The sequence below is a fragment of the Ambystoma mexicanum genome, chromosome 3p (assembly GCF_040938575.1).
Source record: "Ambystoma mexicanum isolate Mex_15411 chromosome 3p, UKY_AmexF1_1, whole genome shotgun sequence".
In the NCBI taxonomy this organism is placed as follows: Eukaryota; Metazoa; Chordata; class Amphibia; order Caudata; family Ambystomatidae; genus Ambystoma; species Ambystoma mexicanum.
The window spans coordinates 866870633-866891328 of NC_090925.1; the positions used below are offsets into that span (position 1 = coordinate 866870633).

Sequence of the window (20696 nt, forward strand, 5' to 3'; positions counted from 1 at the left end):
TATTGCTGGACTGAATGATTGTTTGGATTTATAATTTCCTATAAGTTTTGGGCTGACTGTTTTTTACTATGACCGCGTACTGCATCTTATGTGAAGTGTTGCTGGGTTGCCTTTGGGCTTCTCTTTTCAATTTCTCTTACTATATTTTGGGTTAACTACTGTTCCCAAGGGTAAAGAGGGAGACTAGCACACCCCACCTTATGTGCAGTGCAGGGGAGATACCATGTTATCCCCTTTCTCAGTGACCTGGTAAACATTTTTTTTACAATGGTAAGTTAACTTGTATGGCTCGTGGCAGTGATTATACCTTAATGACTTTTTAGTCCTATTACTCACAGGCTGTCAAATCGGCTGCGATAACACAGGAGGGGTCCCCATTCTGCTAGCGTAGTGGCTTCCTCCTTTGTTCTCCACTTTGAGTACAATTGCTGTTTCTTGGTTCTTCCTCTGCCGTCCTAGTTAGGGGAGGGTCCTGGTTGAAGCTTCGTCTTCCGCGGGAGCCCTTTGTTTCCTGTTGTGGCTCCAGAGTGTCTGTGAAGTCGGACATCAAGGTAGGTGTTCAAAACTCTGCAGACCATTATCATCCAGTCTGACTGAAAGGAACCAGTTGGGGAGCTAGCTGATGGAACAGCAACCTGCCCCTTTCTGTAAATTGCAAGGGGAGTTTGCAGAAGTTGTGCTTGGGTTACTGCATAGAAGTCGGATTCTGCAAGCTGCTTACAAGTTTACCACTGGAACTAAATCCTAAGATTAGAAAAGACGTCTAACTGATTTCAGCGACCGGATAGCCTTCTCTGTAACTGGAGCCTGTTTAATCTTTCCAAGCGACCTGGGGGTCCCGTAGACGACTCCTAACGAGAGGCTGGTGAGAACCTGCATTTAGAGCCATCCCTCAACTTAACTGCAAACTTGCTGGGCTGCAAACCGCCAATACCACGGGACCTCAAGCCAGCCAGTGCATGGCCTTCCCAAGTCCAATTCACTGGACCGAGAGTGAAGAGAATCCGACCGGAAATATTCATTCTTCAAGTACCTGTAAAAGAGTGCCAAATCCAGACGCGAGAAGACTTGACGAATCATTTGTTGGAAGCCTTTTTTGTCGACTGCTGTAAGTTCCCTTCCAGTGTCTGTTTCTTTTGTCACCAGACCGAGATTCCATAGATCAGGTCCTGCACTGCTGCATCATGAAGGAGTCTGCCCAAAAGCTCTTCTTCTGAGGTACTGTGTTGGTTTGGGTGATATTTACCTTAAGTATTGTGTGGATGATTTGTGTGTTTTAGAAGTTCGCCCATACCGTTCGGGCAGGTCTAATGCTGAAACACATCTAGGGAGCCTTCTGTGAAGTCACTGAACACCTAATAACTCTTACTTATTCGAGATATCCTTTGGAACTCTGTAAAAGTTGAGGCTTCTGTCTTGAAAAATAACAAGTGTTAAAAGTACTTGCTTGTAAATGTTAGTGTGTAACTTTAATTCCTGAACAGAATAAGTTAGTGTCATTACGTTACTTGGCTTTGAGTTGCTTATTGCCCCTCTAAAAAAGTTGTTTACTTTGCAATAGTGCTTCACTTTTCTAAAAGATCATTGAGTTGGTACTGCATTCTCCTGAAAGTGTTGCTTTCATTTTCCATGTGTTCGTTAGTCTAAATAGTATTTACTTTTGCTGTGTGTGTGTGTGTGTGTGTATATATAATATATTTTTCTGATGTTTGTTAATCTGCTTAGAATCACATGCTGTGCATAGGTCCGACATCCAGTGGTCACTGCGGAGTATTGCATTGTTTTTAGTAGTCGAAAAGGGGACGTCGACAAGGCGTGTCTGTAACACTATCCCTATAGTGACGTGCGTTGTACCCACAATCCCTCACGCGTCGAGGTCCCTCAGATTGTTTTTTTACGCCCAGCTACTGGTCGCCTTTATGCCGAGCTCTTCGAGAGACATTGCCAAATAGTTTCTTCGACCTTTGGTTGTTTGTTAATATCAATAACGTAGATCCCTCCCTCGACGCCGAACTGTTTCTCCGCCGAGCAAGATCTTGGACGGAAGGACGAGCGGAGGGGATCCTTCGGCGCTGCCGAACACGTGGCCTGGCCTCGCCGGCCATACACAGTAGGGAGAGTGAGGTTTTGTGGTCTTTCTTCTCTTTAAGAATGCCTTTCTCTTCCCCTCCCTTTCGAGGTCTTAGTCACACTTATTACCCTCAGCTATGGAGAGGACGCCATTTAGGTTTTGCCCGCTTTGCAAGGGTAAATATACCTGGAAGGATAAGCACAAACGGTGCAACCGTTGCTTACCCCTTGATCACCAGGAGGATGGCTGTGCGGCCTGTAAATTACTAAAGCCCAAAACTCTAAAAGACTGCAGGGTCAAAAGGTGGGCGGCCTATGCCATGTCTAGGCCTGACTCCTCGCCCGCTGCCGCCGACGAGTGTGACGAGGACAGTGACTACACGGTCCCCGTAACGGAGGCTGTAGACCTCTCAAAGGAGCGTTCACGCTCCTCGTCTGTCCCCGGCCCCGACAAGCCCGGCTCACGCCCAGTTTACGGGGATGAACACCCCGGCGACAAGGACGCACACGGAAAAACACCAAAGCACATACCCCCCCGCACACATTCGTCGAAGGCAGCCATAGCGCCAACGGGGACGCCGGGCCCACCGGCGTCTTACGCCGACCGCAAGGGTCGTCAGCCCTCCCCGCCACCGCTTCCGCGACAGGCGACTCGGCACTCTAAAAATAAGGGCGCTAACACCAAAACCTCCGGCGACGCGCATCGCAAGAGCGCTCACGTTGCGACCAGGGACTCGACGACCAGGGACTCGACGGCGACCGATCCCTCGGAAGAGAGAAGGATCGCCGAAAGCCTCGCGCGCATAGCATCTAAGGACGCCAAAGACATACGGCGAGTGAAATGCCGAAAACCACGCACAAGGCCAAAGATGCGCCGAAAGCGCCGGAAAACAGATCAGGCCAGTTCCCGACACCGACAGAAGGCCCTAGCCAGCAAGAAGGCTACTCAGAAGGCGAAGGCTCACTTTCTTCGACGTTATGGGACAGAACCAGACAATTACAGGAGGAAGAAACCCCTTTTTCTTTCCCAGACCGTCCTGGCCGACCTCAGTGGACCTTTGAGAGTTTCCAGACCTGTATGGACAAACTAGACCGGTTCATGTCCATCCCAGAAGACAGGGCACCCAAGAGACCAAGGGAGGCACCACTGGAGTGTCCAAGGGCTAAATACCAGAAGTTTTATAACCCCATACAGGAGGACAAATACTCTTACAATCCCACTGAGGAAGACCCCTTTTTCCAGGAGGAAGATGAGTTCACCTATGTTGAAGACCAACAAGAAGAGGAAGGTTTTCACGAGGAAACTAACCTATGTGAGGAGGGATTCCAGGAAGACCCAGGCGAGGGCGACCCAAATCCCTGGCAGTCACCGGCTAGGTCGACTGACACAGGCAGTAGCAGTATAGTCATCAGGTCTACTGAAACTACACCAGTCAGGAACCCTTCGCCTGTCGATGATCAACCCACCTTCAATGCACTGCTGAAGAAGGCGGCAGCACATTTCGAAATCGAAACTGGGGAGGTCACCCCAGACACCGATTTTGTGGAGAGGATTATCAAAGAAACACCCCCCACTAGCCAGATTATACCCATCCTCGCCTCAGTTAAGAGACATATTACACCTTCTCTTTCCACTCCTGCATTGGTGAGAGGGGTCAATCCGAGGATTGAGAAACTGTTCTCTCCCTCTCAATCAGACCCATTACATATTAAGGGTCACTCAATCCCGAACTCCCTGGTCGTGACCAACACCAGGAAAAGGGCAGGAGTCCCACTATCTACTAGCGAGGCACCCCCAGATAAAGAGGGGAAGAAGCTGTATGCCCTAGCCAAGAGAATCCCCACCTCTGCAGCATTCTCTACCAGAATCGCCAATAATAATACCCTATTGGCAAGCTACGCCTATGCTCAATGGGCTAAGCTCAAACACGACATCGAAAAGTTCCCGAACCCCTAAGGACTCGTTTACTGGCTACAGTTAACGAGGGCTCTCTGGTCAATCAAAGCATCGTCAAGAATACCCTCGATGCAGCAGAGACGGCTGGCCGCACTTTGGTACAAGGAATTTTACTGAAGCGTCACGTCTGGCTTCGCAATTCCGGATTTAAGGCGGAAACACAAGCGTCCCTTATTAATAAACCCATAGGAGTCCAACCTCTTTGGGAGAGCAGTGGATGACGTGCTGGAGAACGCGAAGAAAGAATTTGATACAATAAAGACCTTAGACCAAATTTCAAAACCCCCTAACAGGCGTGGATTTGGTAATAAGTGCTTTTTTCGTGGACAACGCCAGCAACAAAACCAACAGTATTCTGCCAGCAACTACCAGGGTAATAGTGGCCAGTACAATCAGAGGGGTCAACGCCGTGGCAAGGGAAGAGGCAGGGGTTCCACCCCCAGAGGCTCCCAAGCCAACAACGCCACCAAGTGACGCGAAGATTTGCATCCCCTCCCATGCAACGCCAGTCGGGGCCGGTTAACATCCTTTCTTCCAGCATGGGAGGGAATAACATCAGACCGCTGGGTACTTTCCACCGTAGTCCGCGGCTACTGTATAGAGTTCAACAGTTCCCCAACATACACACCCCCGGTGGGACGCCGCATGACACCAGAACACCTCGCCATCCTTCTCCAAGAAGTGGACCAACTGCTGGAAAAAGGAGCCATAGAGGTCGTGCCTCTATCTCAGGTAATGGAAGGTATTTATTCAGTGTACTTCCTTGTACCCAAAAAGGATCTAACCATGCGCCCTGTATTAGATCTGCGCCCAGCAAACAAGTTTGTCAAACCCCAAAAGATTCGTATGGTGACCTTACAGGAAGTGATCCCACTGCTATCACAGGGAGATTACATGACAACACTGGACCTCAGGTTCATGATAGAGGGCAAACACTACCAGTTCAGAGTGCTACCCTTCGGCATAGCATCTGCACCAAGGGTATTCATGAAAGTACTGGCAGTGGCAGCGGCCCACCTGCGCAGGTTATCCATCCCAGTATACCTTTACCTCGACGACTGGCTCATAACAGGGGATTCTTACGAGACATGCTTCTCAAACACCCAAAAGACTGTAGACCTTTTGTTCCAACTGGGCTTCTCCATCAACGAGAAGAAGTCCAGCTTAGACCCCAGCCAAGTCAAACAATTCCTAGGGGCTCTAATTCGAACAAAGGACAACCTCGTCTTCCCCTCCAACGAGAGGGTCCAAAACATGCTGTTTCAGATCCCCCAATATGTGGCAGATCGAGAGGTGACGGTGCGCAAAGCGATGCGATTGCTAGGAATGATGGCGTCGTGTATTTATTTGGTACCTCACGCGCGCCTGCGCCCAATGCAAGAGTGGCTCAACAACCAGTGGTGTCAGGCCAGCGGACAATGGGACGATCTAGTGGTGGTCTCGCAAGCTTTGGTTCTCTCGCTACGGTGGTGGACAAAGGAAAACCTGATAATAGGGAAACCCTTTGCCATACCCGCGGTGGAGGCCACTCTAACCACGGACGCATCCCTCACAGGATGGGGGCTCACCTATCCCATCAGACTGCTCATGGAGTGTGGACTCCGAACATAGCATCCAAGCACATAAACCTACTGGAGCTACTGGCGGTGTTCAAAGCACTCAAAGCCTTCAGGAGCACCTACAAGGGAAGACAGTGATGGTCTTTACAGACAGCACCACAGCCATGTACTACATCAACAAGCAAGGGGGCACCCACTCTCCTGGACTGTCCAAGCTGTCCCAGAATATATTGAAGTGGGCTCTCAAACACATGTTCCTACTGTCACAACACGTACCAGGGGAACTCAATCTGCTAGCAGACATACTCAGCAGAGACTTCCCCCTGCCCGAAGAGTACGAATGGCGATTGCACGAAGACATCGTCTTCGACGTCTTCACGCAATGGGGATTCCCGGAAATAGACCTGTTCGCAACTCTGGAGAACTCACAATGCCAAAATTACGCCTCCAGGTACCCCCAGAACCAATCCAAGGGGAACGGTCTATAGATTCCATGGTCAGAGAAATTTGCTTACGCCTTTCCCCCGACTCCCCTTTTCAAAAAGATTGTGCACAAGATGCACCAGGAGCAAGTTACCATGATACTAGTGGCCCCAATGTGGGCCCGGCAGCCATGGTTCGCTCACTTGATGGAGATGTCCCGATCTCCCCCAGTGAAACTTCCCTGCCCGTACAACATGCTGTCACAGGACAAGGGCAGGACACTGCATCCATGCCCTTAGACCATGAACTTAGCAGCCTGGCTCCTGAGATCATAGAATTTGGACATCTACAACTCCTGCAGAGATGTATGGACATCCTCAGGGAAGCCAGAAAACCTAATACTCACCACTGCTATTCTAGCAAGAGGAAAAGATTTGTCATCTGGTGTAGAGGTAAGAGCATCAATCCGGTTGACTGCTCGCCCACACATCGTTCTGTACTTGACCCATTTACTGGATTCAGGTCTAGTGTTCAATTCCATTAAAGTCCACCTGGCGGCACTTTCTGCATACACCGCTTCCCAACTTAAAGTGTCGTGGTGGAAGATACCAGTTATCAAGGCCTTCATGGAGGGGGTAAAGAGAATACACCCTCCGATAGCTAACCCAGCTCCCGGATGGGACTTAAATGTGGTACTTTCTAGACTCATGGGTTCGCCTTTTGAACCCATGCACAAGGCAAATCTTGAAGACCTCACTCTTAAGACTGCTTTCTTAATAGCTATCACCTCCATTAGAAGAGTAAGTGAACTACAGGCTCTTTCTGTTCTAGACCCCTTCGTAACAGTTCACAAGGATAAGGTGGTTCTACGCACACACCCAAGGTTTGCACCAAAATTCATCTCGCAATTCCATGTAAACCAGTCAATGGAACTACCAACGTTCTTTCAAAACCCTTCCAGCTTGGGAGAAAAAAGTCTGCATACACTAGTCTTTCTCAGTGGCCTGCGTACATCTAATCAGTTCTTTGTCTCGGTGGCAGCAGGAAGAGAAGGAGATGCAGTCTCAAAGTCCACTATATCTAGATGGATTGTTCAATGCATCACGCTCTGTTTCTCTCTTGCTAAGAGAGAACTACCCTTCAAGCTAAGAGCACATTCTACTCGAGGCACTGGGGCTTCCATAGTGTTCATTGCAAATGTTCCCCCTGAGTCAATCTGCAAAGCGGCAACCTGGAGTTCTGTGCACACCTTTACAAAACACTACTGTCTAGATGCACACTCTAGATCTGACTCCCAGGTGGAACAGGCAGTATTAAGACATCTTTTCTCTACTGTTCCTTCTCATAACCCACCACCAACTCCTGGTACTGCTCGCTAGTCTATGCACAGCATGTGATTCTAAGCAGAGTAACAAACATCAGAAGACCATGCATTCTCCAGCATTGGATCTTTCATGGATTCACATGCTTAGAATATTCCCCGTCGTCAGACTGGGACCCCTCGGTACACATATATAGCCTTTTCCTATAGGAAAACTTCCGACACTTTTGTGTCCTATCCTCGTCCTTTTAGGACCCGCCTACGCATGCTCCGCAGGCCGTCCCGGTATAAGAGGCCCGCCCCCGCGGTTCCCCTTCAGATTTCAACCGTCTCCAAAGTAGTGGGATCTCCTCCTGTTGTCTTACTATTTTGTACTAGGTTGCCTTATTGGATTTCGAGTACGATATGTCCTCTGTATCAGAAAAAGCGCTGTTCCGTCCATGCGCGACGTGCGGCTTGAAAAAGGTTTACGAGGTGGACGGACATATGGATTGTATATATTGCCTCCACCCTCACCATTCGGCGGATGCCTGCGACATATGCAAGGGGTTTTCTCAAAAAACCCTCAGACCGGAACCGACGCCTGGTGGCATGGCTGAATGAGGGCGCGGGGGCGTACCCCCCGTCCCTCGGAGGTAGGCTCCACACAGTCGGCGAAAACATCACGCCGCGCGGCCTCGTCGGAACCACCGGCGAAGAAATCTAGACCGTCGGAAAAAGAGTCGTCTGGAACTCACTCCACTACAGACTCCTCGTCAAAGAAATCATCCTCATCAAAAAAGCATGAGAAGGAAAGGAAATCCTCCTCTGGCGATCACCACAGATCGACCACGAGTCGAGTAAAAGCGGGCAGTGTGTGGAGAAGGCGGGACCGCCAAAACCACCTGCGAAGCCGGCGTCGTCGACGGCGATCCAGTCACCGGCCGCCTTCCCACCACTAGCTCAAGGGGCATCCTCCGTCCCGTCGACAATGGCGTCGACGAGAGCCTCGTCGACGGGGGTCCTGCAGGAGGCCTGAGGTCTTCGACCCTACTCCCCCAGAGGCTTTGCTACAAGAGCAAGCTATGTTGCTGTCCTCGGAGGACGAGAGCGAGAGAGTGGCTGGCCCAGCAGACCTAGGGCTACGAGCGGCTGCCAAGTCGTTGACGAGGGCATCCGTTACACCGGTATCTGCCCCTCTCCTCAATCGGTTTTGTCGATGGATATTCTGTCCTCGCTTCAGTCCTTGCTACGGCTGTTGTACCAGCGACTTCCCCAGGCCAGCCTGCCACAGTCACCCGTCGACGAGCCGGGCCCGTCCCGTCAACCGTCGCACCCACGCACACCAATCCCAACACTGGCGCAGGAGGAAGGTGAGCTGCCAGATTCGAAGTCGGACAGGGGAGCCATGTCAGAGGTCTCTTTATCCCCCTCCAGGGATCCTACCTGGGAGTCAGAGGCGGAGCTAGAAAACCCCAGAAGCCCAGCTCACCCGTCCCCTCCGGACGACATTGCGTCATTCCATTCGATGGAGAAGGCATGCAAAGAATTTGGTCTGTCCCAGGAAGAACAGAAAAAGGACTGTTTTTTTTGTTCGACCACATGGGCAAGAGAAGGTCGGTGTTCTCGATACCGATACTTGACCTATACTTGACCATGTATGGAAGGAGGGGTTGCAGACAATGAGACACCCATTCTCAGAACCAGCAGTGAAAGGACGCCTAGAAAAAAAGCTTAAGGCTCCAGAGTCTACACCCAAGTGTCTATCCTCTCAACCAACACCAGACTCGGTGGTGTCGGCGGCAGCGAGGAAGGCAAAGGTGCAGCACAAGTGCACGACTCCACCCGAGAATGAAGCGAGACGCCAAGATGCCTTTGGCAAGAAGGTGCTCTCCGTGGGAGCGACCACAGTAAAGGCAGCAAACTCTCTGGCAATTGTAGCCAGATACGATAGGGAGATGTGGCACAGGCTGGCTCCGCTGCTTGACCATCTTCCGGAACAAGAGGAAGGCGGCGATGCTCCTGGTCCGAGAGGGCGAGGAAGCCTCAAATCACGCAATAAACATCGCGGTGGATCTTGCTGAGTCTGGCTTCAAGCAAGTCAATAATGGGGTTGTATTACGTCGACAGTCATGGCTGAAGTGTACCTACTTCAGACCAGAAGTACAATACAAGGTCTTAGATATGCCCTTTGAGGGAGACCTTCTTTTCGGTGAGAAGGTGGACGAGGCCCTAAAAGGGATGAAAGAAGAGTCGGACACGGCACGTTCTTTGGGTGCCCTCCAGAGTGGCAGAAGCTACAAGTCTTTTCGCCCCTTTAGAGGGGCTTCAGGTAATTCAAGATTCTCTTCGGGAGACAAATCCTTCGCCAGATCGGCTTACCCCTCCCAGGGATACCAACGTGCCTCACAATCGGCTCACCGTCAACGAAACTTCCAGTCTTCCAGAAAACGACCATCATACCCATCGTCGACGAGAGACAAGCAAACTAAAGATCAGCAGTGACGTTCCACAACCCGTTCTGGGGGGGAAGAGTTTCAGCGTATGTCGACGAATGGGAAAGGATAACGACGGACCAATGGGTGTTAGACATTATAAGACACGGACACTCTCTTCAATTCAAACACAACCCTCCGCAAATTCCACCTGCGTTCACCGCTCAGTCCCATATGAAGGCACTGCAACAAGAGGTTACACTCATGTTAGCGAAGGGGGTGATGGAATTAGTTCCAACATCACAGAGAGGCCAAGGAGTCTACTCGAGATACTTCGGGAGTAAAAAAGCTGAACGGCAAATGGCGTCCCATTCTGGACTTACGCGAGCTCAACAAGTACTTAAAGAGCCTGAAATTCAAGATGCTCACTCTGCAGGAAGTAATCCGCGCAGTTCAAAAGGGTGATTTCCTGGCGTCCCTGGATTTACAGGACGCGTATTTCCATATTCCAATGTGTCGGAAATGCAGGAAATTTCTACGTTTTGTAATAGGGCGAACCCACTACCAATTCACGGTTCTTCCTTTCGGGCTCAAAACCTCCCCCAGAACGTTCACAAAATGCCTGGCTCCAGTGGCGGCCTGGCATAGGAAGCAAAGCCATCATGTATACCCATACCTCGACGACTGGCTGGTAAGGGGATCCTCCCCAGCGTCGACCAACACAAGTCTGCAAGCCACCATGCAGCTCCTACAACGGCTAGGATTCGCCATAAACTTCGAGAAATCCTCTCTGCGGCCATCGAGAACGCTGGTATTCTTGGGGGCACAGTTCGAGACTCAGCTAGGGCTGGTGAAACCTTTTCTCGACAGGACCTCGAGACTCATTCAACAGGCGGCCCGGCTACGGCGAAACACCAGGATCTCAGTGAGAAAGTACGTTTCGGTCCTAGGGGCCATGGCATCCTGCATCCATCTGGTGAGAAACTGTCGACTTTTCATGAGGCCAGTCCAAGAATTCCTCGCAGACACAGGCTCAGGGATCGTGGTCGGACAGAATAACCGTCGATGACGACAAGCTACTTCGGACCCTTCAGTGGTGGCAGAGCTCCCACAATCTGAACAAAGGTGTGCCCCTACTCGAGCCGGAGTTCCAGAGCACCATAGTTACGGATGCGTCCCTAACCGGATGGGGAGCGCACATGGGTGCTCTCCAAACGCAAGGTCGCTGGTCGCCAACGGAGTCACTCCTACACATAAACGTACTGGAACTCAGAGCAGTACGATGGGCCTTGAAGGCATTCCTACCACACATCGAGGTCGCGGGTGCGGATACTGACCGACAATACAACAGCCATGTTTTATCTGAGGAAACAAGGAGGGACACGATCAAGGACTCTCTCCATAGAAGCCCAGAAAACATGGCATTGGGCATCGAAGCGCGATATCTCCCTCGTGGCTCATCATCTGCCAGGAGTGAGGAACTGCCACGCCGACTCCCTCAGCAGAAACATGGCCCAGATACACGAGTGGGAAATGGACACGGTTCACTTGAAGAAAGTGTTCGAGAAATGGGGCCACCCCCCCTCTGGACGCCTTCGCGACCAAAGAAAACAAGAAATGCGAGAAATTTGCAAGCAGGTGGCCCCAAGAGGGTTCGGTGGGGGAGGCGTTCTCCTTCCCATGGACGGACATGTTCCTCTGCTTTTCCCCCGTTTCCCCTCATACGGAAAACAATACAGTGGATACGCAGATACAATTGCCGGGTGATTCTAGTGACACCATACTGGCCGAGGCAACCGTGGTTCTCAGACCTCCTCCATCTATCGCTGGAACATCCCATAGCGTTTCCCGAAAGTCCCGTACCTTCTATCCCGGGACAGAGGCACGGTGTGGCATCACGACCCGGACAGTCTTCTCAATCTTACGTCCTTGCTCCTGACTTCTCGGAATTCGGGGCCTTAGACATTTCAGAGGAGTGCCAAGAAATTCTGCAGGCGGCTAGAGCCCCTTCCACCAACAAATCCTACTCCTATAAGTGGCAAAGATTCTGTGAATGGTGTAGTAAACAGCGGGACCTACAACCATTGTTGGTGACGCCGGAACAAGTTCTACCTTACCTGCTCCTCTTAGCAAAAAAGGGATTGTCCCCCTCATCGATACAGGTACACCTGGCAGCCATCTCGAGGTTCACAAGGAAGAGGCAGTCGTCTCCTCTATTCAGTGACAGACTGGTGAAACACTTCATGCGGGGTTTATTTCGAGCCTTTCCCCCGGTGAAACGTTTTCCCCCGGCGTGGAGCCTCAACAGTGTTGGCAGGCTTGATGAAACCGCCTTTCGAGCCTATGGCCACATCCGACATGAAATTAATTTCGTGGAAGTTGGCATTCCTGATAGCTATCACATCAGCCAGACGTATCTCGGAACTACAAGCGCTGGTCGTGGACCCGCCCTACCTAAGATTCTTTAAGGACAAGGTAGTCCTGGCGACTAACCCTACGTTCGTCCCTAAGGTGCCGACGGTATATCACAAACGCTCATCCGTGGTTCTGCCTACTTTCTTCGCCACTCCATCGTCGGCAGCAGAAAAAACTCTTCATACCCTGGACGTTAAGAGGGCTCTGAAATTCTACCTACATCGCACACAAGACATCAGGGCTACTCGGCAACTGTTCATCGCATATGGTCCGTCGACGAGAGCTAAAGCCATCTCGAAACAGGGATTGGCCAGATGGGTCTCGTCGACGATTGTTTTTTGTCACTCTAAGGCCGGAAGGCCACTGCAAAGACATCCTGGAGCCCATTCTGCAAGGTCGATGTCATCCTCAACAGCGTTATGGGCCGGAATTCCGCTGACGGACATATGCCAGGCTGCGGCATGGTAGTGCCCCACACGTTTACCCGCCACTACTGCCTTGCCAGGCAGCATGCGGATGAGGTGCAGATGGGAAGAGCTGTCCTGCGACATCTGTTTCAGTAAAGGTAAGCTCCACGTTGTGGAGTGTGCTTTCTACCTTTGATGAGAGTATACTCTCGGTGGGAAAGGTTATATGAGTAAACTTATTACTGCTGTGCATATGTGTTGAGTAGTAGGGTGAGGGTACGTTACATTGCATTCTCACCACCGTCTCAAATGTTACTGCTATACAATCTATTCTAAGCATGTGAATCCATGAAAGATCCAATGCTGGAGAAGGGAATAGTTTCTTACCTGTAACTCCATTTCTCCAGCATTGGTATCTTTCATGGATTCACATGCGCCCGCCAAGCCTCCCCAAGACTGCAACGTATGTGATGTGTAAGTTTAACCCTTCCTACTTTGGAGGGGCCGAAATCTGAAGGGGAACCGCGGGGGCGGGCCTCTTATACCAGGACGGCCTGCGGAGCATGCGTAGGCGGGTCCTAAAAGGACGAGGATAGGACACAAAAGTGTCCGATGTTTTCCTATAGGAAAAGGCTACATATGTGTACCGAGGGGTCCCAGTCTGACGACGGGGAATATTCTAAGCCTGTGAATCCATGAAAGATACCAATGCTGGAGAAATGGAGTTACAGGTAAGAAACTATTCCCTTACTTACCGTAAAAGCATTTCTGATGGTTGTATCTGCTTGGATTCACATGCGCCCACCCTTCCTCCCCGCTCGGATGGAAGGAACATAGACACCTTTCTAGATCTCTTTTCTGTACTCATTCACGTATAGAAGGCTCCCTCAGGGCAGAAAAAAATACTAACAGGGACCTCGACGCGTGAGGGATTGTGGGTACAACGCACGTCACTATAGGGATAGTGTTACAGACACGCCTTGTCGACGTCCCCTTTTCGACTACGAATAACATAATGCAATACTCTGCAGTGACTACTGGATGTCGGACCTATGCACAGCATGTGAATCTAAGCAGATACAACCATCAAATGCTTTTACGGTAAGTAATGCATTGTCATATGTATATGTTACTAGAACTACTAGTGTTTCTTTGGGCCTATGTATTTATTCAGTTCATTGTATTTGCCTACAGCTCAACATCCTCCTCATAAGATAAGCCTGGCTACTCTGCCAGTCTACCAAACCTTTGGGTAGTACATACTTGTACTGCTTTATACCGGCTGATGTGTCTGAATGGACTTTAAAATGCACCTCGATATAGGTACAGGTGCATTGTAAATAACCAATAAATTTGGGGCCTGTATACCAGGGGATAGTTTATAGTCTCACCTGCTGGTAGACTTGAGGAAAACTCCCTTAACAGATTTGTAATGGTACTTACCTTTCCAAAGATGTATCTTTTCCTACTTGTATTGAAAATAAACCATTATTTTTACAATACAGAAGTGTAAGTGTTTCTTTAGACCATATGTATGCTACAGTTTCTTTGTACCCGTCTACAGCCCTCTATCCCTCCTAAGATAAGCCTGGCTGCTCTGTCATGCTGCCAAATATCTCGGGTGGTACAGCAGTATACTAAGAGTGGAGTTTTTGTATTGCCTTGGGTATAGATTCATGAAGCCTGTAGGTGGACTTTTTGAAAAACTGTCCTAGCAAGGTGTTAACATTTGTGGAGCAAGGGAAAGCTTATGGTAACCCTTTAGATCAGCTCAGGTCCATCCTTAGGAGGTGATGGTTAATATACTGGCTGTGAAGATGGATTTTCAGAATCCGCTCTGTCAGATTCTGAGAGCCCACCATATTCTGATGAACTGGGACAAGCACAAAGGTCCAGCCAAACTCTTATCTGGTAGTGTGACTGAACAGCAAGGCTTAGACTTGAAGGGCATGACAATGGTGACTGTTTCAACCAAGCGCACACAGAACGTTCTTAATACAAGTTAGGCAGAATTTATAACAATAGTTATTTATGCGGGCCTTGGACAAACTCTTAGCAATGGAAAACCACATGTAAGTAACATTAAACCTTAACTATTCTACTCATTCACCTTGGTGTGCTCTGCTAATAGCGTTGGCACTTTAAAAAATATAGTTGGAATCTGTGTTGGGTATGTTTTTCTAAAGTCCTTGTTGGGCAAGATTGTATGCAGTACCCTTTGGGTGCACTACAACAACCCTGACCTGGTAATATGCACCCAACCTTTAATATAACTCGGTACTATACAGGTTGGTAGCTTGTTGAGCAGCCAGGCTTATCTCAAGAGGGGTCAATGTGAGCTGTCCGGGAGTTAGAGATTCACAGTGACAAGTATTCAAACAAACTTACACACAAGGTTTCTTGATTAAACAATTAATTTATTTAAGTCAGGTTGAGTAATCCTTCTTCAGAAGGGGCAATATAATAATGCACAAATACACTCCAAAATACACTGTTTCTCGAAATCAGCAAGTACCCATTTTGGATGGCACACGGATACTACTTACACCCTCAGGTGTCTTCAATAGTAAGGACACTGGACATTAATATATCACTGCTGTATTTAGGGCAATACTTGGGAGTATGTCAAATTAAAAGGATTATTAGAATAAAACAAGAGATCTCTCAAATATTCTGAAGCAGGTAAGTACTTTTGGTAACCCCAATGCAAAGTAAGTTGACCCCTTCCTGGAAGGAGGGCTAAACTCAGTCAGAGGGAAGAAGGGAGCCAGGCCAAAGTCAATTGGACAAAAGTCAATGTGAGCTGAAGCACCTCTTGCAGTTAGGTAAAAGTCTTGCGCAATGTTTTAGACGTCTTTGTAGAGAAAGAAGAAATCAAAGTAGGGCCACCAGCTGATTAGGCCCGTGAGGTGAAGAAGTTGTTAGCAACTATATAGAAGCAACCAAGACAAGTCTCCACTGAGAACAAGTGAGGTTACACAATAAGTTCTCTTAGACTTAACAGTACCTTTGGTTAGAAAAAAGGGCTTTGGCTGGCTTCTGTTCCTGTGCAGCTCTGCAGATCCTGTGTTCCTGGGCCTCAGTCGTGGGGACAAGAGGGAGGACGTCTGGAGGACTCCTGCACTGCGACAGGACGGTCGGCGACAGAAAAGGACCAACTTCTATCAGTGGCACCACGGTTTCCTCTCCTTGCATCTCAGCAAATAGCACCACCGCAGACTCTTGGCTGTTTGAGATGGGCTTTCCTTGTACCTGGGGTCCTGCACTCTTGAGGTGGCTCAGGCTCGGTCAGTCCTGCTTCCTGGGAGTCTGGAGGATCTTCCTGGAGCTCTTTGCCAACTTAAAAGCAATACACACAATCTGGTGTTCCTCTCGCTGACGCTGGCTCTTCGGTTCCAGCAGCAACTGCAGTGGAAATACAACCAGCTTTGGGAGGATGTCCAGGTGACTAACATTGGAGTTGATTGGTCCCACCAACTCGAGGGGAGAAGTAGTCCTTACAGGGCTTCTCTAGTAGAAACCAATTCGGAGCTTCAGCACAGCAGCAGGGCTTCACCGGGCAAACCAACAGTCCAGGAGTTACAGCAGGTGTCTCCAAGTTCTTTTTCTGATTCCTTCGTCAAGTGGTCGACTCTGCCTTCCAAGCCAAAGAGCCTCGTCTCTTATGCAGGTTTCTCATTCTAGCCTAGCTGTCAGGTGATTGGCTGGCTGTCCGGCAAGGGCAGCCACCCTGCTGGGTGGCTAAGTGTGCATTTCTGTCTCCTAGGAGACTAAGCACAGAGTTTCTGGCACCTCCCTCGCTTCCTGCCCCCGCCGGACACCCTGGAGACAGAGGCGGGCTTCACTCGTGAATCCTGCCAAAGACAAAACGAAGAAAAGGGACCAAACCTGGTTTCACGCATAGTAAATCCCTAGAAGGAACTTTCCACAAAGAAATGGCAAAAAAAGATTGTGCCATTTTTGACAAAAATGGCACCCTTGTGTGCTTTATTGCAGCTGCGAACGCAGCCCATGGTAAATGCACACCACAGTAGTTAAAAGTAAACCACTGCCACCAGCTATTCATTGAGGAAAGGGTAACATAAAAATGCTACATGAGACTAGACAAAGGGGATACTAAGTAACCCCGCCAGCACCCTATTGTAAGATGGTGTGTGCTGGTTCTAGAAAGTTACAAATGTAAGTGAAGTTCACTTCACTGCTCTTGGACAGTTTATCCAAGAGAAGGTATTTAAACCTTTGGGAAATCTAAAACACTTCCCTGTGCCAATGCACTGAAGGTGCTGTGTGACACAATGTAAAAGATGCCTATGGAGTTTGTCAGGCTCCACAACCAAAAGAAGCGCAGAGTTAAAAATCACACAAATACATGAGTGGGAAAAGGGTCTTAACTCTCTCCAGGTTAAAGTACTCAAAATCCAGCAAAGTTGCTGGGGGTCTCTAATGTAGCAAGGAATTGGCACATTTCTGAGAATTCTCTCTAACACTTGTTACCTTGCAGAGTTGCTATAACTTTGCCCCTCAGTTCTATTGTCTACAAACATTTCTAAAAACATAGTAAGACTTTTTACCTACCTGCAAAGATCTTCAGCTCATCTAGACATGTCAATTGACATTGGCTGTCTTGGCTCCCTGAGAGACTCTTCTTCCCTTTTACTCTGTACTTTATCTTTTCCTGGGGAAAGGGTTAAACTTATTTGACATTGGAAGGTTTTTAAAAGTACTTGCCCATTTGTGAATTTTTTGCCAACCTTTGTTTTATTCCTCTTATCGTTTACACACCACTCCGTATTGCTCTAAATGTACCAGTGATAAATCCATGTCCATTGTCCTAGCTATTTAAGTCACCTGAGGGTGTCGGCAGTGTCTGTGTGCCATCCCCAATGGGTATCTGATTTAGAGAAACAAAGTGTATTTTAATTAAATATATTGCTCCCTTCTGAAGGCTTATACAGTGGACTGTGAAATTATTGTTTTATCAAACCTTGAGTGCAAGTGTTTATTTGAATAACTGCTACTGTGTCACATTACTGCTCACATTGACCCCCTCTTGAGATGAGCCTGGCTGCTCAGCCACACTACCAACCTGTGTAGTTCAAACTAATACCATAGGTTTGGGTCCCTGTTTCCATGAGGTCAAGTTTATTGTAGTGCATCCAAAGGGTACTGCATGCAATCTTGCCTAACGGGAAGCTTCAAGAAGATTCTTCAGGCCTACACTGCGTGGATCATGTCGGACGAGAAGGATACCCCTTCCAAGCTTTGCACTGTTTGTGGAAGTCCACATGGACGACAAACATTCTCAGTGTCTGTACTGCCTGTACCCAACTCTTAAGGATGATTATTGTGCGTTTTTTACCGTGAATTCTCAAAATGCATGTTGAAGGTTCGGCGTAAACTGCTGAGTGGTTTCAGGCCAAGGCCCCTGCACCTGGTGGTTCCCAGGAGCATGCCTCTCTTGGATCCGGGAAAGCCGAGCGAGCTTCTAGTCCTGAGGGCTTGCCCCTGGCCGGGGGCGTGGGGGGAATCCAACAAGTCACTGCAAGTCTGCTACCCTCGGGAGCACCGCTACGGCGGGCTCCTTGACTGCCAGGGTGCGTTTGGCATCCCCAGCTGCAGCGGTCTCCAGTCAATTCTCTGGATATTCATCCAAAAGGAAGTTGGATCACCCAGGCAAGCTGAAGTTGGCTCCAGAGACGACCAAGGAGAAGACCAAACTGGGTACGGTGTCCGGGCTACCCTCGGCAGAGAAGACCAAAGGGGATCGACGGTCCAACCTGACCCCTGAGGGGAAGCCCAGGCGGGACAAGGGGCCCGGCCTGACTGTGAAGGCCCAGGTGCACCAGACTAAGTCAGTGCCCTCCATCGAGGTGGTGGTAGCGTCCCTTTCGAAGGCTTCACGAGCGGACCCTCAGGGCACCCATCTGACGGCAAGGAGGGTCTCTTCCTCCCAGGAGGGAGGTGTTGTTTTAAGCCCATTGAGAAGACCCAAGAGAAGATTATGCTGATCATTGCCCCGAAACAGTCCCCTTTGGATGCGAAGAAAGGGGGTGGGAAGCGTTGAGGGCCTTCAGGGCATAGATATCGCCTCTGCCGAAGAGGATAAGCTGGTTTACCTGCAGACCAGAATGGCGATTGCGCCAAGGGAGATGTTGGAGTCACGCCCTACGACGAGGGCGACGATGAGGATACAGTCTAAGTCGACTGAGGGCCTCAAGACGACTAGGGCCTTGGCCCTGATCCTACACCCCAGCTGCCACTTAGAAACCTTTCAATGGACATTCTCTCGACCCTTCATACGCTGGTATCCGAGATAGAGGAGGATGCCGGCAACGCCGCCACCCGCTCCCCCTTTGCTGGCTGGCCCGCTGGCAGTGTAGAAACCCCCAGCCAAGAGTAAGAGGCACCCACTGCTTCTCCGCCACCCTTCACCTCCTTCTCCGCCACCACGTGTAGGTGAGATGGAGTCGGACACGGGGACCTCCGCCCAGATCTTCCGTCCGGGACGAGATTGGATTGTTCCATGCGATCTCCAGAGCTTCAGAGCTTTTCCAGCTCACGCCGGAGGAGGGCTTCTTATACCAGTGTAACAAGGCGAAGAAGACCATCCTTCCAGTCCCTCTCCTGGATGACATTTGGGATGAAGGACTGACCCTCATGAAGAGCCCTTCTATGGTCCCATCGAGGAGGCACCTCCTGAAGAAGAACAGGGTGCCGGAATCTGCACCCAACTGCTTGCGGGACTAGCCATCACCGGACTCTATGGTTTCTGCAGAGGCCAAGAAGAAATCGGAGCTCGACGTCTTCTGCAGCATCCACCCCTCCTGACAAGGGGAAGAAGTTGGATGCAATGGGTGGGAGAGTTGCCTACTCTGCGGCGATGACCAAGGCCGCCAACGCCCTCCCTATCATGGCACGATGTGCCCAGGAGCTGTTTAAGATCGCCCCTCTACTGGACGTCCTCCCTGACGATAAGAGGGTAGAGGCTTTGGAGATTTTACTTTACAAGAGGGCGAAGTAGTGTCAGACCACACCATCAGTGGCCACGAACATCGCGGATGCGGGGTTTCACCAGATGGGCAATGGCATTTGCCTTCGCCGGAGTGGTTGGCTCAAGTTCACCAACATTCGACAGGAGGTACAAACCTTCATTTTGGACATGCCCTTCGACAATCTTTTTGGGAAAGTAGTGGATGGGTCCCTCCAGGCCATCAATGCGGAGCCGGCACGTCCCCCTGGGCACGCTACAGCAGCAACGGCCATCCTTTCGGTCCTCGGGAGGCAAGTCTACCCGATCTTTGAGAGGTTTCGGCAGAGGCTCCTCTTCTTACCGTCAACCCTCGAACTACTCGGCCCAAGAAACCAATGGGGGCTGCTCGAAGGCTTTTGGAGGACGCCGCCGTCTGGGACCGCAAGATTGCCAGTCTGCCTGCAGCAAGAATAAACTGGCCAGGATGTCGGGCCCCCACCCGTGCACCCCGGTAGGAGGCCAGCTGATGCACTTCATCAGCATGTGGAAGACCATCGCCACCGACTGTTGGGTGCTGGATGCTCTCGCCCATGGATACTGTGGAGTTCCAACGAAAGTGTCCACCCAATACCCCGTCCCTCAATTGGTGCTGGAAGTTTGGGCCATGTTAAAGGGGCGATAGAGCTGGTTCCAAAGCTGCTCCGGAGTTTACTCAAGATATTTCCTTGTGCGAAAGAAGACCGGGGGCTGGAGGCCCATTCTCAACTTGCGACGACTGAACAAATACATAAAGTCCCAGAAGTTCCCAAGGGTCACTCTTCAACATGTGCTCTGACAGCTAAAAAAGTCAGAATTTCTGTCACTGGACCTGGAGGATGGGTACTTCCACATTTCCATTCACAAAGGACACCACAAGTTCCTGCGCTTAGTCGTTCAAGGGAAGCATTACCAATTCAAAGCCCTCCCGTTCGGACTGAAGTCTGCGCCCAGAGCTTCACGTGCCTGTTGCCGGTGGCGGCCATTCTACGACTGCAGGGGAGCCACGTCTACCCTTACTTGAACGACTGGCTCATCCGGCCAGATCAAGAGACGCCGCTGTCGACCACATGGCGAGGATCGTCTGCCTGACGGATTGGGGTTCTCAGTGAACTATGAAAAGT

At 50.1% G+C, this 20696-nt stretch overlaps 1 protein-coding gene across 1 annotated transcript in view; it reads left to right on the forward strand.

Moving 5' to 3' along the window:
- PPP4C (protein phosphatase 4 catalytic subunit) overlaps positions 1-20696 on the forward strand; it is a 310205-nt gene that overhangs the window by 167834 nt on the left and 121675 nt on the right. The gene's annotated exons all lie outside the window — the stretch shown is intronic.